The sequence below is a fragment of the Mercenaria mercenaria genome, chromosome 14 (assembly GCF_021730395.1).
Source record: "Mercenaria mercenaria strain notata chromosome 14, MADL_Memer_1, whole genome shotgun sequence".
Lineage (NCBI taxonomy): Eukaryota > Metazoa > Mollusca > Bivalvia > Venerida > Veneridae > Mercenaria > Mercenaria mercenaria.
The window spans coordinates 44,943,570-44,957,872 of NC_069374.1; the positions used below are offsets into that span (position 1 = coordinate 44,943,570).

The 14,303-nt window shown below is 39.6% G+C and overlaps 1 protein-coding gene and 1 pseudogene across 3 annotated transcripts in view; both read left to right on the forward strand.

Moving 5' to 3' along the window:
* The window catches only part of LOC123527475 (uncharacterized), a 577,437-nt gene that overhangs the window by 152,782 nt on the left and 410,352 nt on the right, over nt 1-14,303 (forward strand). The gene's annotated exons all lie outside the window — the stretch shown is intronic.
* On the forward strand, nt 10,308-11,580 carry LOC128548176 (glyoxylate reductase/hydroxypyruvate reductase-like; annotated as a pseudogene).

Consider the following 14,303-nt stretch of genomic DNA (forward strand, 5'->3'; position numbering starts at 1 on the left):
GGGTGACGGTATCAATTCGGGGTAAAATCATATACAGTGTAACTTCAGAAAACCGAACGACCTCCGGACCAGCCTTAAAGTTCGGTTTTTGGAAGTTTCCGGAATTCAGAAGTTTGAAAGTTTGTAGGCAAAGTGGACGTGGTGCACAAGAGTTATGTTTTCTTACACGTAGGATGAAGGAGATTTTTATCCTTTTTAATTTTACAATTTCATATTAATTAATTAATTGATTAATTAATTAAATTATTACAAACATTAAGGATAATAAATACATAAATAACAAATATAAAAAGAAACAACAAAACTTTAATAATGGCATTTACGCAAACATTTTCCACTTACATTTTACCATCTTTGGAGTCCCGAGTTCGTCAACATTAAATTTTAAGTAATGTTGATAATGCATAGTTTAATCGGTGTAACTAAATCATTTAAATCATCTATCTTTCTTTCATTCAAATATTAAGAAAGTTTTAAACACATAAGATATTTAATTCATCACGTTTTCATAAACTGAATACAAATGAAGATAATCGCTAAGTACTTCCTTACTTTTGCATCAAATGATCATTGTGATTATATAGCGTGTCAAAGTGTCAAAATAAACGCGCACCGCTAATAAACAAACGAACATGTTGACAGAGTTTCTGGATGATCAGGTGACACTTTTAATCCAGCAAATATTTTGCTGCTCGGTTTTCAGAAGTCAATTTTAGTGTTAAAATATAAACGGTGCTTCAAAAATCGTCCGGTTTTCAGAATTCGGAAGTTCCGCTTTTCAGAGGTTAAAAATATATGGAAATAAGAACAGAAAAAAACGGGACCTTGAGTTTCGTGCGGTTTTCAAAGGTTTCCGGTTTTCAGAAGGTCCGGTTTTCGGAAGTTACACTGTATTTACAGAGCAAATCGTTTCTATACGTTGCATATGAAAACTAAAAGATATGGTGCTGGGTGATTACTTAGAGCTTTCACATACCATTACCCGCATAGGACTCAAAGTAAATGAGCACCTCACACGATACTGAAAGCCTTAGTAATTCGGGCTGCTGCTATGACCTGTGATATATGTCAGTGGTCAGTTCTTTTCAGCCTTCCCAAAGCGCATCGGTATACGAGTCAAGGCAGGAAAGAAAATCGCATTACAAGAGTGTTTTAATATCGGGCTACAGTGGCTTATGTGTTTGTCCTTCCCTAATGTTAAATGTATACCTTTGAAGTTAATGTTCTGATCTACAATTTTAGGGGATACATGGCCGATTCGGTGCACTGGTTAGGGCAGGGTGACGGTAACAATTCGGGGTAAAATCATATATTTACAGAGCAAAGGTTTTCTATACGTTGCATATGAAAACTAAAAGATATGGTGCTGGGTGATTACTTAGAGCTTTCACAAAGCTTATCCGCATAGTACTCAACGTAAATGAGTGCCTCACACTATACTGAAAGCCTTAGTAATTCGGGCTGCTGCTATGACCTGATATATATGTCAGTGGTCAGTTCTTTTTAGCCTCCCCAAAGCGCATCGGTATACGAGTCAAGGCAGGAACGAAAATCACATTACAAGTTTGTTTTAATATCGGGCTACAGTGTCTAATGTGTTTGTCGCTCACTAATATTGAAGGTACACATTTAAAGATAATGTTCTGATCTACAATTTGAGTGGTCACATGGCCGATTCGGTGCACTGGTTAGGGCAGGGTGATGGTATCAATTCGGGGTAAAATCATATATTTACAGAGCATACGTTTTCTATACGTTGCATATGAAAACTAAAAGATATGGTGCTGGGTGATTACTTAGAGCTTTCACAAAGCTTATCCGCATAGGACTCAACGTAAATGAGCACCTCACACAATACTGAAAGCCTTAGTAATTCGGGCTGCTGCTATGACCTGAGATATATGTCAGTGGTCAGTTCTTTTCAGCCTTTCCAAAGCGCATCGGTATACAAGTCAAGGCAGGAAAGAAAATCATCGTATTACAAGTGTGTTTTAATATCGGGCTACAGTGGCTTATGTGTTTGTCGCTCCCTAATATTGAAGGTATACCTTTGAAGTTAATGTTCTGATCTACAATTTGAGATGTTACATGGCCGATTCGGTGCACTGGTTAGGGCAGGGTGACGGTATCAATTCGGGGTAAAATCATATATTTACAGAGCAAATGTTTTCTATACGTTGCATATGAAAACTAAAAGATATGGTGCTGGGTGATTACTTAGAGCTGTCACAAAGCTTATCCGCATAGGACTCAACGTAAATGAGCACCTCACACGATACTGAAAGCCTCAGTAATTCGGGCTGCTGCTATGACCTGTGATATATGTCAGTGGTCAGTTCTTTTCAGCCTTCCAAAAGCGCATCGGTATACGAGTCAAGGCAGGAAAGAAAATCATCGCATTACAAGTGTGTTTTAATATCGGGCTACAGTGGCTTATGTCTTTCTCGCTCACTAATAGTGAAGGTATACCTTTGAAGTTAATGTTCTGAACTACAATTTGAGTGGTTACCTGGCCGATTCGGTGCACTGGTTAGGGCAGGGTGACGGTATCAATTCGGGATAAAATCATATATTTACAGAGCAAATGTTTTCTATACGTTGCATATGAAAACTAAAATATATGGTGCTGGGTGATTACTTAGAGCTTTCAAAAAGCTTATCCGCATAGGACTCAACGTAAATGAGCACCTCACACGATACTGAAAGCCTTAGTAATTCGGGTTGCTGCTATGACCTGTGATATATGTCAGTGGTCAGTTCTTTTCAGCCTTCCCAAAACGCGTCGGTATACGAGTCAAGGCAGGAACGAAAATCATCGCATTACAGGTTTGTTTTAATATCGGGCTACAGTGGCTAATGTGTTTCTCGCTCCCTAATATTGAAGGTATACCTTTGAAGATAATGTTCCGATCTACAATTTACGTGGTTACATGGCCAATTCGGTGCACTGGTTAGGGCAGGGTGACGGTATCAATTCAGGGTAAAATCATATATTTACAGAGCAAATGGTTTCTATACGTTGCACATGAAAACTAAAAGATATGGTGCTGGGTGGTTACTTAGAGCTTTCACATACCTTATCCGCATAGGACTCAACGTAAATGAGCACCTCACACGATACTGAAAGCCTTAGTAATTCGGACTGCTGCTATGACCTGAGATATATGTCAGTAGTCAGTTCTTTTCAGCCTTCCCAAAGCGCATCGGTATACGAGTCAAGGCAGGAAAGAAAATCGCATTACAAGTGTGTTTTAATATCGGGCTACCGTGGCTTATGTGTTTGTCCCTCCCTAATATCAAATGCATACCTTTGAAGTTAATGTTCCGATCTACAATTTTAGTGGTTACATGGCCGATTCGGTGCACTGGTTAGGGCGGGGTGACGGTAAAAATTCGGGGTAAAATCATATATTTACAGAGCAAAGGTTTTCTATACGTTGCATTTGAAAACTAAAAGATATGGTCCTGGGTGATTACTTAGAGCTTTCACAAAGCTTATCCGCATAGGACTCAATGTAAATGAGCACCTCACACGATACTGAAAGCCTTAGTAATTCGGGCTACTGCTATGACCTGATATAAATGTCAGTGGTCAGTTCTTTTCAGCCTCCCCAAAGCGCATCGGTATACGAGTCAAGGCAGGAACGAAAATCATCGCATTACAAGTTTGTTTTAATATCGGGCTACAGTGGCTACATGTGTTTCTCGCTCCCTAATATTGAAGGTATACCTTTGAAGATAATGTTCTGATCTACAATTTGAGTGGTTACATATATCATATTATATATTATACCAGATTTATATAGCGCCCTTTTCATGATAAACACGTTCAAAGGTTCTTTACAGCAACTGCAGCCACACAGGGCGCGAAATCATCCTCTACTAGTACAGACACAGAGCGATCTGACCAGAGGGACAGAGTGAGACAAAGCCCCCACAGAGAGATCAGAAATCAGATACAGGCTTGTCCGGCTAACTTAGCCTAGCTCGTTGCGAATAGACAGCCTGGTTCTTTAACGTGCCCAGTATATAGCACTGATACACGCAAGGATTGCCTGGGTTCCTGACCAGTACACCTCTAGCTTGGTGGGAAACACTGAAAAGCGTTTCTGAAAATTCCCGAGTAGCTGCCGGGGATCGAACCCCCGACCTCAGGATTGGAAGGCCAGTGTGCAAACCACTGAGCTATCCGTCCACATGACAATTTGGTGCACTGGTTAGGGCAGGGTGACGGTATCAATTCAGGGTAAAATCATATATTTACCGAGCAAATGGTTTCTATACGTTGCATATGAAAACTAAACGATATGGTGCTGGGTGATTACTTAGTGTTTTCACAAAGCTTATCCGCATAGGACTCAACGTAAATGAGCACCTCACACGATACTGAAAGCCTTAGTAATTCGGGCTGCTGCTATGACCTGAGATATATGTCAGTGGTCAGTTCTTTTCAGCCTTTCCAAAGCGGGCTACCGTGGCTTATGTGTTTGTCGCTTCCTAATATTGAAGGTATACATTTGAAGCTAATGTTCTCATCTACAATTGGAGGGGTTACATGGCCGATTCGGGGCACTGGTTAGGGCAGGGTGACGGTATCAATTCGTGGTAGAATCATATATTTACAGAACATACATTTTCTATATGTTGTATATGAAAACTAAAAGATATGGTGCTGGGTGATTACTTAGAGCTGTCACAAAGATTATCCGCATAAGACTCAACGTAAATGAGCACCTCACACGATACTGAAAGCCTTAGTAATTCGGGCTGCTGCTATGACCTGTGATATATGTCAGTGGACAGTTCTTTTCAGCCTTCCCAAAGCGCATCGGTATACGAGTCAAGGCAGGAACGAAAATCATCGCATTACAAGTGTGTTTTAATATCGGGCTACAGTGGCTAATGTGTTTCTCGCTCCCTAATATTGAACGTATACCTTTGAAAATAATGTTCCGATCTACAATTTGAGTGGTTACATGGCCAATTCGGTGCACTGGTTAGGACAGGGTGACGGTATCAATTCAGGGTAAAATCATATATTTACAGAGCAAATGGTTTCTATACGTTGCATATGAAAAGTAAAAGATATTGTGCTGGGTGATTACTTAGAGCTTTGAAAAAGCTTATCCGCATAGGACTCAACGTAAATGAGCACCTCACATGATCCTGAAAGCCTTAGTAATTCGGGCTGCTGTTATGACCTGTGATATATGTCAGTGGTCAGTTCTTTTCAGCCTTCCCAAAACGCATCGGTATACGAGTCAAGGCAGGAACGAAAATCATCGCATTACAGGTTTGTTTTAATATCGGGCTACAGTGGCTAATGTGTTTCTCGCTCCCTAATATTGAAGGTATACCTTTGAAGATAATGTTCCGATCTACAATTTACGTGGTTACATGGCCAATTCGGTGCACTGGTTAGGGCAGGGTGACGGTATCAATTCAGGGTAAAATCATATATTTACAGAGCAAATTGTTTCTATACGTTGCACATGAAAACTAAAAGATATGGTGCTGGGTGGTTACTTAGAGCTTTCACATACCTTATCCGCATAGGACTCAACGTAAATGAGCACCTCACACGATACTGAAAGCCTTAGTAATTCGGACTGCTGCTATGACCTGAGATATATGTCAGTAGTCAGTTCTTTTCAGCCTTCCCAAAGCGCATCGGTATACAAGTCAAGGCAGGAAAGAAAATCGCATTACAAGTGTGTTTTAATATCGTGCTACCGTGGCTTATGTGTTTGTCCCTCCCTAATATCAAATGCATACCTTTGAAGTTAATGTTCCGATCTACAATTTTAGTGGTTACATGGCCGATTCTGTGCACTGGTTAGGGCGGGGTGACGGTAAAAATTCGGGATAAAATCATATATTTACAGAACAAAGGTTTTCTATACGTTGCATTTGAAAACTAAAAGATATGGTCCTGGGTGATTACTTAGAGCTTTCACAAAGCTTATCCGCATAGGACTCAATGTAAATGAGCACCTCACACGATACTGAAAGCCTTAGTAATTCGGGCTGCTATTATGACCTGATATATATGTCAGTAGTCAGTTCTTTTCAGCCTTTCCAAAGCGCATCGGTATACGAGTCAAGGCAGGAACGAAAATCGCATTACAAGAGTGTTTTAATATCGGGCTACAATGGCTTATGTGTTTGTTCCTCCCTAATATTAAAGGTACACCTTTGCAGTTAATGTTCCGATCTACAATTTCAGGGGTTACATGGCCAATTCGGTGCACTGGTTAGGGCAAGGTGACGGTAACAATTCGGGGTAAAATCATATGTTTACAGAGCAAATGTTTTCTATACGTTGCATTTGAAGACTAAAAGATATGATGCTGGGTGATTACTTAGAGCTTTAACAAAGCTTATCCGCATAGTACTCAACGTAAATGAGCGCCTCACACTATACTGAAAGCCTTAGTAATTCGGGCTACTGCTATGACCTGATATAAATGTCAGTGGTCAGTTCTTTTCAGCCTCCCCAAAGCGCATCGGTATACGAGTCAAGGCAGGAACGAAAATCGCATTACAAGTGTGTTCTAATATCGGGCTACAGTGTCTTATGTGTTTGTTGCTCCCTAATATTGAAGGTAAACATTTAAAGATAATGTTCCGATCTACAATTTCAGGGGTTACATGGCCAATTCGGTGCACTGGTTAGGGCAAGGTGACGGTAACAATTCGGGGTAAAATCATATGTTTACAGAGCAAATGTTTTCTATACGTTGCATTTGAAGACTAAAAGATATGATGCTGGGTGATTACTTAGAGCTTTAACAAAGCTTATCCGCATAGTACTCAACGTACATGAGCGCCTCACACTATACTGAAAGCCTTAGTAATTCGGGCTACTGCTATAACCTGAGATATATGTCAGTGGTCAGTTCTTTTCAGCCTTTCCAAAGCGCATCGGTATACGAGTCAAGGCAGGAACGAAAATCATCGCATTACAAGTGTGTTTTAATATCGGGCTACAGTGGCTACATGTGTTTCTCGCTCCCTAATATTGAAGGTATACCTTTGAAGATAATGTTCTGATCTACAATTTGAGTGGTTACATATATCATATTATATATTATACCAGATTTATATAGCGCCCTTTTCATGATAAACACGTTCAAAGGTTCTTTACAGCAACTGCAGCCACACAGGGCGCGAAATCATCCTCTACTAGTACAGACACAGAGCGATCTGACCAGAGGGACAGAGTGAGACAAAGCCCCCACAGAGAGATCAGAAATCAGATACAGGCTTGTCCGGCTAACTTAGCCTAGCTCGTTGCGAATAGACAGCCTGGTTCTTTAACGTGCCCAGTATATAGCACTGATACACGCAAGGATTGCCTGGGTTCCTGACCAGTACACCTCTAGCTTGGTGGGAAACACTGAAAAGCGTTTCTGAAAATTCCCTAGTAGCTGCCGGGGATCGAACCCCCGACCTCAGGATTGGAAGGCCAGTGTGCAAACCACTGAGCTATCCGTCCACATGACAATTTGGTGCACTGGTTAGGGCAGGGTGACGGTATCAATTCAGGGTAAAATCATATATTTACCGAGCAAATGGTTTCTATACGTTGCATATGAAAACTAAACGATATGGTGCTGGGTGATTACTTAGTGTTTTCACAAAGCTTATCCGCATAGGACTCAACGTAAATGAGCACCTCACACGATACTGAAAGCCTTAGTAATTCGGGCTGCTGCTATGACCTGAGATATATGTCAGTGGTCAGTTCTTTGCAGCCTTTCCAAAGCGGGCTACCGTGGCTTATGTGTTTGTTGCTTCCTAATATTGAAGGTATACATTTGAAGTTAATGTTCTCATCTACAATTTGAGGGGTTACATGGCCGATTCGGGGCACTGGTTAGGGCAGGGTGACGGTATCAATTCGTGGTAAAATCATATATTTACAGAACATATATTTTCTATATGTTGTATATGAAAACTAAAAGATATGGTGCTGGGTGATTACTTAGAGCTGTCACAAAGATTATCCGCATAAGACTCAACGTAAATGAGCACCTCACACGATACTGAAAGCCTTAGTAATTCGGGCTGCTGCTATGACCTGTGATATATGTCAGTGGTCAGTTCTTTTCAGCCTTCCCAAAGCGCATCGGTATACGAGTCAAGGCAGGAACGAAAATCATCGCATTACAAGTGTGTTTTAATATCAGTCTGCAGTGGCTAATGTGTTTCTCGCTCCCTAATATTGAACGTATACCTTTGAAAATAATGTTCCGATCTACAATTTGAGTGGTTACATGGCCAATTCGGTGCACTGGTTAGGACAGGGTGACGGTATCAATTCAGGGTAAAATCATATATTTACAGAGCAAATGGTTTCTATACGTTGCATATGAAAAGTAAAAGATATTGTGCTGGGTGATTACTTAGAGCTTTCACAAAGCTTATCCGCATAGGACTCAACGTAAATGGGCACCTCACACGATACTGAAAGCCTTAGTAATTCAGGCTGCTGCTATGACCTGAGATATATGTCAGTGGTCAGTTTTGTTCAGCCTTTCCAAAGCTCATCGGTATTCGAGTCAAGGCAGGAACGAAAATCATCGCATTACAAGTTTGTTTTAATATCGGGCTACAGTGGCTAATGTTTTTCTCGCTCCCTAAATTTGAAGGTATACCTTTAAAGAAACTTTTCTGATCTACAATTTGAGTGGTTACATGGCCAATTTGGTGCACTGGTTAGGGCAGGGTGACGGTATCAATTCGGAGTAAAATCATATATTTACAGAGCATATGTTTTCTATATGTTGCATATGAAAACTAAAAGATATGGTGCTGGGTGATTACTTAGAGCTGTCACAAAGATTATCCGCATAAGACTCAACGTAAATGAGCACCTCACACGATACTGAAAGCCTTAGTAATTCGGGCTGCTGCTATGACCTGTGATATATGTCAGTGGTCAGATCTTTTCAGCCTTCCCAATGCGCATCGGTATACGAGTTAAGGCAGGAACGAAAATCATCGCATTACAAGTGTGTTTTAATATCGGGCTACAGTGGCTAGTGTGTTTCTCGCTCCCTAATATTGAAGGTATACCTTTGAAAATAATTTTCCGATCTACAATTTGAGTGGTTACATGGCCAATTCGGTGCACTGATTAGGGCAGGGTGACGGTATCAATTTGGGGTAAAATCATATATTTACAGAGCAAATGGTTTCTATACGTTGCATATGAAATCTAAAAGATATGGTGCTGGGTGATTACTTAGAGCTGTCACAAAGCTTATTCGCATAGGACTCAACGTAAATGAGCACCTCACACCTTACTGAAAGCCTTAGTAATTCGGGCTGCTGCTATGACCTGATATATATATCAGTGGCCAGTTCTTTTCAGCCTTCCCAAAGCGCATCGGTATACGAGTCAAGGCAGGAACGAAAATCATCGCATTACAAGTATGTTTTAATATCGGGCTACAGCGGCTTATGTGTTTGTCGCTCCCTAATATTGAAGGTATACCTTTGAAGATAATGTTACGATCTACAATTTGAGTGGTTACATGGCCGATTCGGTGCAATGGTTAGGGCAGGGTGACGGTATCAATTTGGGGTAAAATCATATATTTACAGAGCAAATGGTTTCTATACGTTGCATATGAAAACTAAAAGATATTGTGCTGGGTGATTACTTAGAGCTTTCACAAAGCTTATCCGCATAAGACTCAACGTAGATGAGCACCTCACACAATACTGAAAGCCTTAGTAATTCGGGCTGCTGCGATGACCTGAGATATATGTCAGTGGTCACTTCTTTACAGCCTTCCCAAAGCGCATCAGTATACGAGTCAAGACAGGAAAGAAAATCGCATTACAAGTGTGTTTTAATATCGGGCTACAGTGGCTTATATCTTTCTCGCTCCCTAATATTGAAGGTTTACCTTTGAAGTTAATGTTCTGATCTACAATTGGAGTGGTTACTTGGCCGATTCAGTGCACTGGTTAGGGCAGGGTGACGGTATCAATTCGGGGTAAAATCATATATTTACAGAACAAATGTTTTCTATACGTTGCATATGAAAACTAAACGATATGGTGATGGGTGATTACTTAGAGCTTTCACAAAGCTTATCCGCATAGGACGTAACGTAAATGAGCACCTCACACGATACTGAAAGCCTTAGTAATTCGGGCTGCTGCTATGACCTGTGATATATGTCAGTGGTCAGTTCTTTTCATCCTTCCCAAAGCGCATCGGTATACGAGTCAAAGCAGGAACGAAAATCATCGCATTACAAGTGTGTTTTAATATCGGGCTACAGTGGCTAATGTATTTCTCGCTCCCTAATATTGAAGGTATACCTTTGAAGATAATGTTCCGATCTACAATTTGTGTGGTTACATGGCCAATTCGGTGCACTGGTTAGGGCAGGGTGACGGTATCAATTTGGGGTAAAATCATATATTTACAGAGCAAATGGTTTCTATACGTTTCATATGAAAACTAAAAGATATGGTGCTGGGTGATTACTTAGAGCTGTCACAAAGCTTCTCTGCATAGGACTCAACGTAAATAAGCACCTCACACGATACTGAAAGCCTTAGTAATTCGGGCTGCTGCTATGACCTGAGATATATATCAGTTGTCAGTTCTTTTCAGCCTTCCCAAAGCGCATCGGTATACGAGTCAAGGCAGGAACGAAAATCGCATTACAAGTGTATTTTAATGTCGGACTACAGTGGCTTATGTGTTTGTCGCTCCCTAATATTGAAGGTATACCTTTGAAGTTAATGTTCTGATCTACAATTTGAAGGGTTACATGGCCAATTCGGTGCACTGGTTAGGACAGGGTGACGGGGATAATGATATATTTACAGAGCAAATGTTTTCTATACTTTGCATATGAAAACTAAAAGTTATGGTGCTGGGTGATTTCTTAGTGCTTTCACAAATCTTATCCGCATATGACTCAACGTAAATGAGGACCTCACACGATATTGAAAGCTGTCAAAGATGGTCAGAGGGGGAAGTGGAAGCCTATGTCGTTGTTTTGTATGGAGCTACCGCAGAAAACAGTCGGAATACTAGTACTCGGGCGCATCGGATGTGGCATTGCTAGGCGACTGAAGCCATTCAGAGTTAAAACAATTTTGTACTACGACATTTGTAGAGTAGGTTACGCAGACGACATTGGTGCTAATTTCGTAGAATTTGATAAGCTCTTTTTTGAATCAGATGTTATTTGTAAGTGCTGTAATCTTACGCCGCAATCAAGGCACAAATGCAACTAATCTGCTTTCAACATGATGAAAAAGAACGCCATATTGGTGAACAGCGGAAGAGGTGGAGTGTTACAACTCGATAATCAACTCGAGGCAATTGGTGAAATTGCTGCAGCGGAACTAGACCTTACTGAACCAGAACCACTTCCGGAGGATCATCCGCTTGTTCATCAACCGAACTGTATTGTTCTTCCGCACATGGGGAGTAACACTTGGGACTCTAGAAACAGTACTAGTATGTCGGAAACAATAGCAAAGAACATTTTAGCAGTATTTAATAACCAAAATGCAATGGGTTTAGTGCAGTAGAATGAGTGCTGAAACGCTGATTTTTTTCTATGATTAATAGTGTTGTAAATCATATCAAAATGCTATTATTACTACTATTGAAAAAAGTGGTATAGAGGTTTTTACACAAGTTATTGGTTGCTAGGCTAATCCGCGGATGTTTTGATTTTATTGCGCATGCGCTCTTTACGTATGGCAAAAGAAGTCTCAACAATAAGAAAACCTACATAAAATTATCATCATATTACGAATTATTTTACCATTATAAAGATAATTTCAGTCAAGTAATTTATTATACAGTATACTTTGATTAAAGACAAGTATGTTGATTAATCATATGTTACCTGAAAAGCCTGCTTAATTCTTATGTTCGTCAGAACAGAACAAGCATTTCCAGTCTTCCAGACATCATACAAATATAAAACTTGTTCCTTATATTTAAAAAATTCATATTTTTTCATTATATGTATTTTTTCCACAACTTCAAATAGTTGTTATATATATTTTTCTCCGCCTTAAATGACATCTACATACTTTGGGGTCGCTGTTGCTGTTTTAAGTGATATACCGGAAATCATTGCGTAACTATAAAACATAGGTCACCTGGGTAATCAAGACCGTAAGTTCGAGAGTGTCTCCTAATTAGAGCGGACCATAAAAGTTACTGAAGCAAATAAGATGGCTTTGATGGGATATACATTAATACCTTCGGTCATCAATGCCATTTATTCAAAGAACGCTCTCAGATTAATATGTCACGTGGCGGAGATGTTTTGTGAATCAATAAATAATAAACATTTCACGTGATATCTAATATTTCAAAATCTATAAGAATATACTTTGGAACTTTAAAGGACATGTCCTTTAAAACGATGAAAGTGTAAAAAAATCTAAATTCGTAAGATGTTTATCAAATCAAGGACTATAACTACACATCGAAGGTCTCAATAGTACACATTTACTGAACTACGTGTTTTAGGTATGAAATACGCGATTGAAATGGGTTAGTATATTTTCCCGTTCACGACCACGGTTCTTATAGAATACCTAGGGGTAGGGTATAACACGTACGGGGGCATTTTCGTTCTGATCTGGTGCCAGTGGTCATAACACTCCGACTTGCACACATTAAGTGAAACATTCGGCATGTCAACTTTATTTTCTCCTAATGGAGACTCTATTACATCAAACCCTTTATATGCCAAGAATAAAGTTACAACCATGGTACCTGTTGCACACATATGGATAATGTTCATTACAATCCTCAACATGTATGCTTTCATGAAATGTTTCCAATTCATTTCTCCGGATTACAGCACATTGTCCATTGTTAGGATCACCTGAGGGATTTGTGTACGTGTATTCTTTGCACGCGCCTCGGAAAGAATACCACTTCCGTACATGTAGATGCGGCCGAAATATACCAAACCAAAACGTGTAGTTTAGGTTTTTGTAGTTTATATCTTCTAAATATTTTCTTATGTCAGTTCCACTGACCCAGTTAGGCAATGTATCGCTAACGGCACCCAGTTTCATCGTTTTGCAACTCTCCACAGCTTGAGACCATGATAGCGCTTGATCAACAATTCTGTTCTGTATCTTTTTAGTTCCGCTGCATGCCGTGATGTTTATTGCAGTAGTGTTAGCCGGTATATCATACAGTTTCACGTCACCGCAGCTATTTGCAAACAAAGCAGCGTCAAAAGCGTGATACATTACGATGGCTTGAATTATTAGATTCTTAAAACTCAATTGCTTCATCTTGTTTTGTATGACCACACTCTCTTTGAATTGTGCGTGTATTCGAAATATATAGTTAATATTTTTTTTTTCACTATAATGTCCTTCTGCTTGTCCATTAACATGACATGTTATATGATAACCGAAATACATTTGATAAGCAGAATCCGATATAATACATGTAATAGTCCCTACATCATAATTTATATGGGTTAACTTGAAACGTAAATGAAAACATAGCCCTTTCAGTAAAAATCCCTCTAAGTATGTTAAACATTAAATTTGTCCTGATAAGTCAACTGGTTATGGAACTCCCTCACTAGGTACAAAAGCTTGCTTGCATGTATTATGTTTCAAATCAATTTGTATGTCACAAATTATTGATTTGTCTACGGATTTCCATTAAGTAAAGAACCTGGTCTATATTGTTTTACTAAAAACGATGAGTTGTCAATACCGATTAAATAGCTTTTGTCTATAAAGACAATGCATGTCGTCTGCTAATGACGACTTCAACAAGAGTCTTTGTTTCTATATTGACTTGGTAATCATTAATAACATCAAGAAATAAAACAATATATTTAGTTAATGGAACTTGTATATATCTGCAAAAAGCTGATATTTGCATTTGGAACAGGAATTGGTCTGATCAAGTATTATCATACTAGTAAGGAGATTATTTAGAAACTTAGACAAATCCCAGTTAAATAACAACAGACTCGGTTTGGTTGAGTCTTTCCTGAATTGTTATGAACAAAACCCGACAAACCCCCTTGCAAGTCCTTCTGTTATATCGTTCAATAGACTGCGTGATCCGCAAGAGAACCAGTAATTAAAACATTACCGAAGGGACTGTGTGGTCCGGAAGGACCAGTAATGGTAACCACACTGAATGCTCTGCATGATCTGAGAAGGACCAGTTATTATAATAACATTGAATGGACTGCGTGATCCGAAAGGACCAGTAATGGTAACCACATTGAATGCTCTGCATGATCTGAGAAGGACCAGTT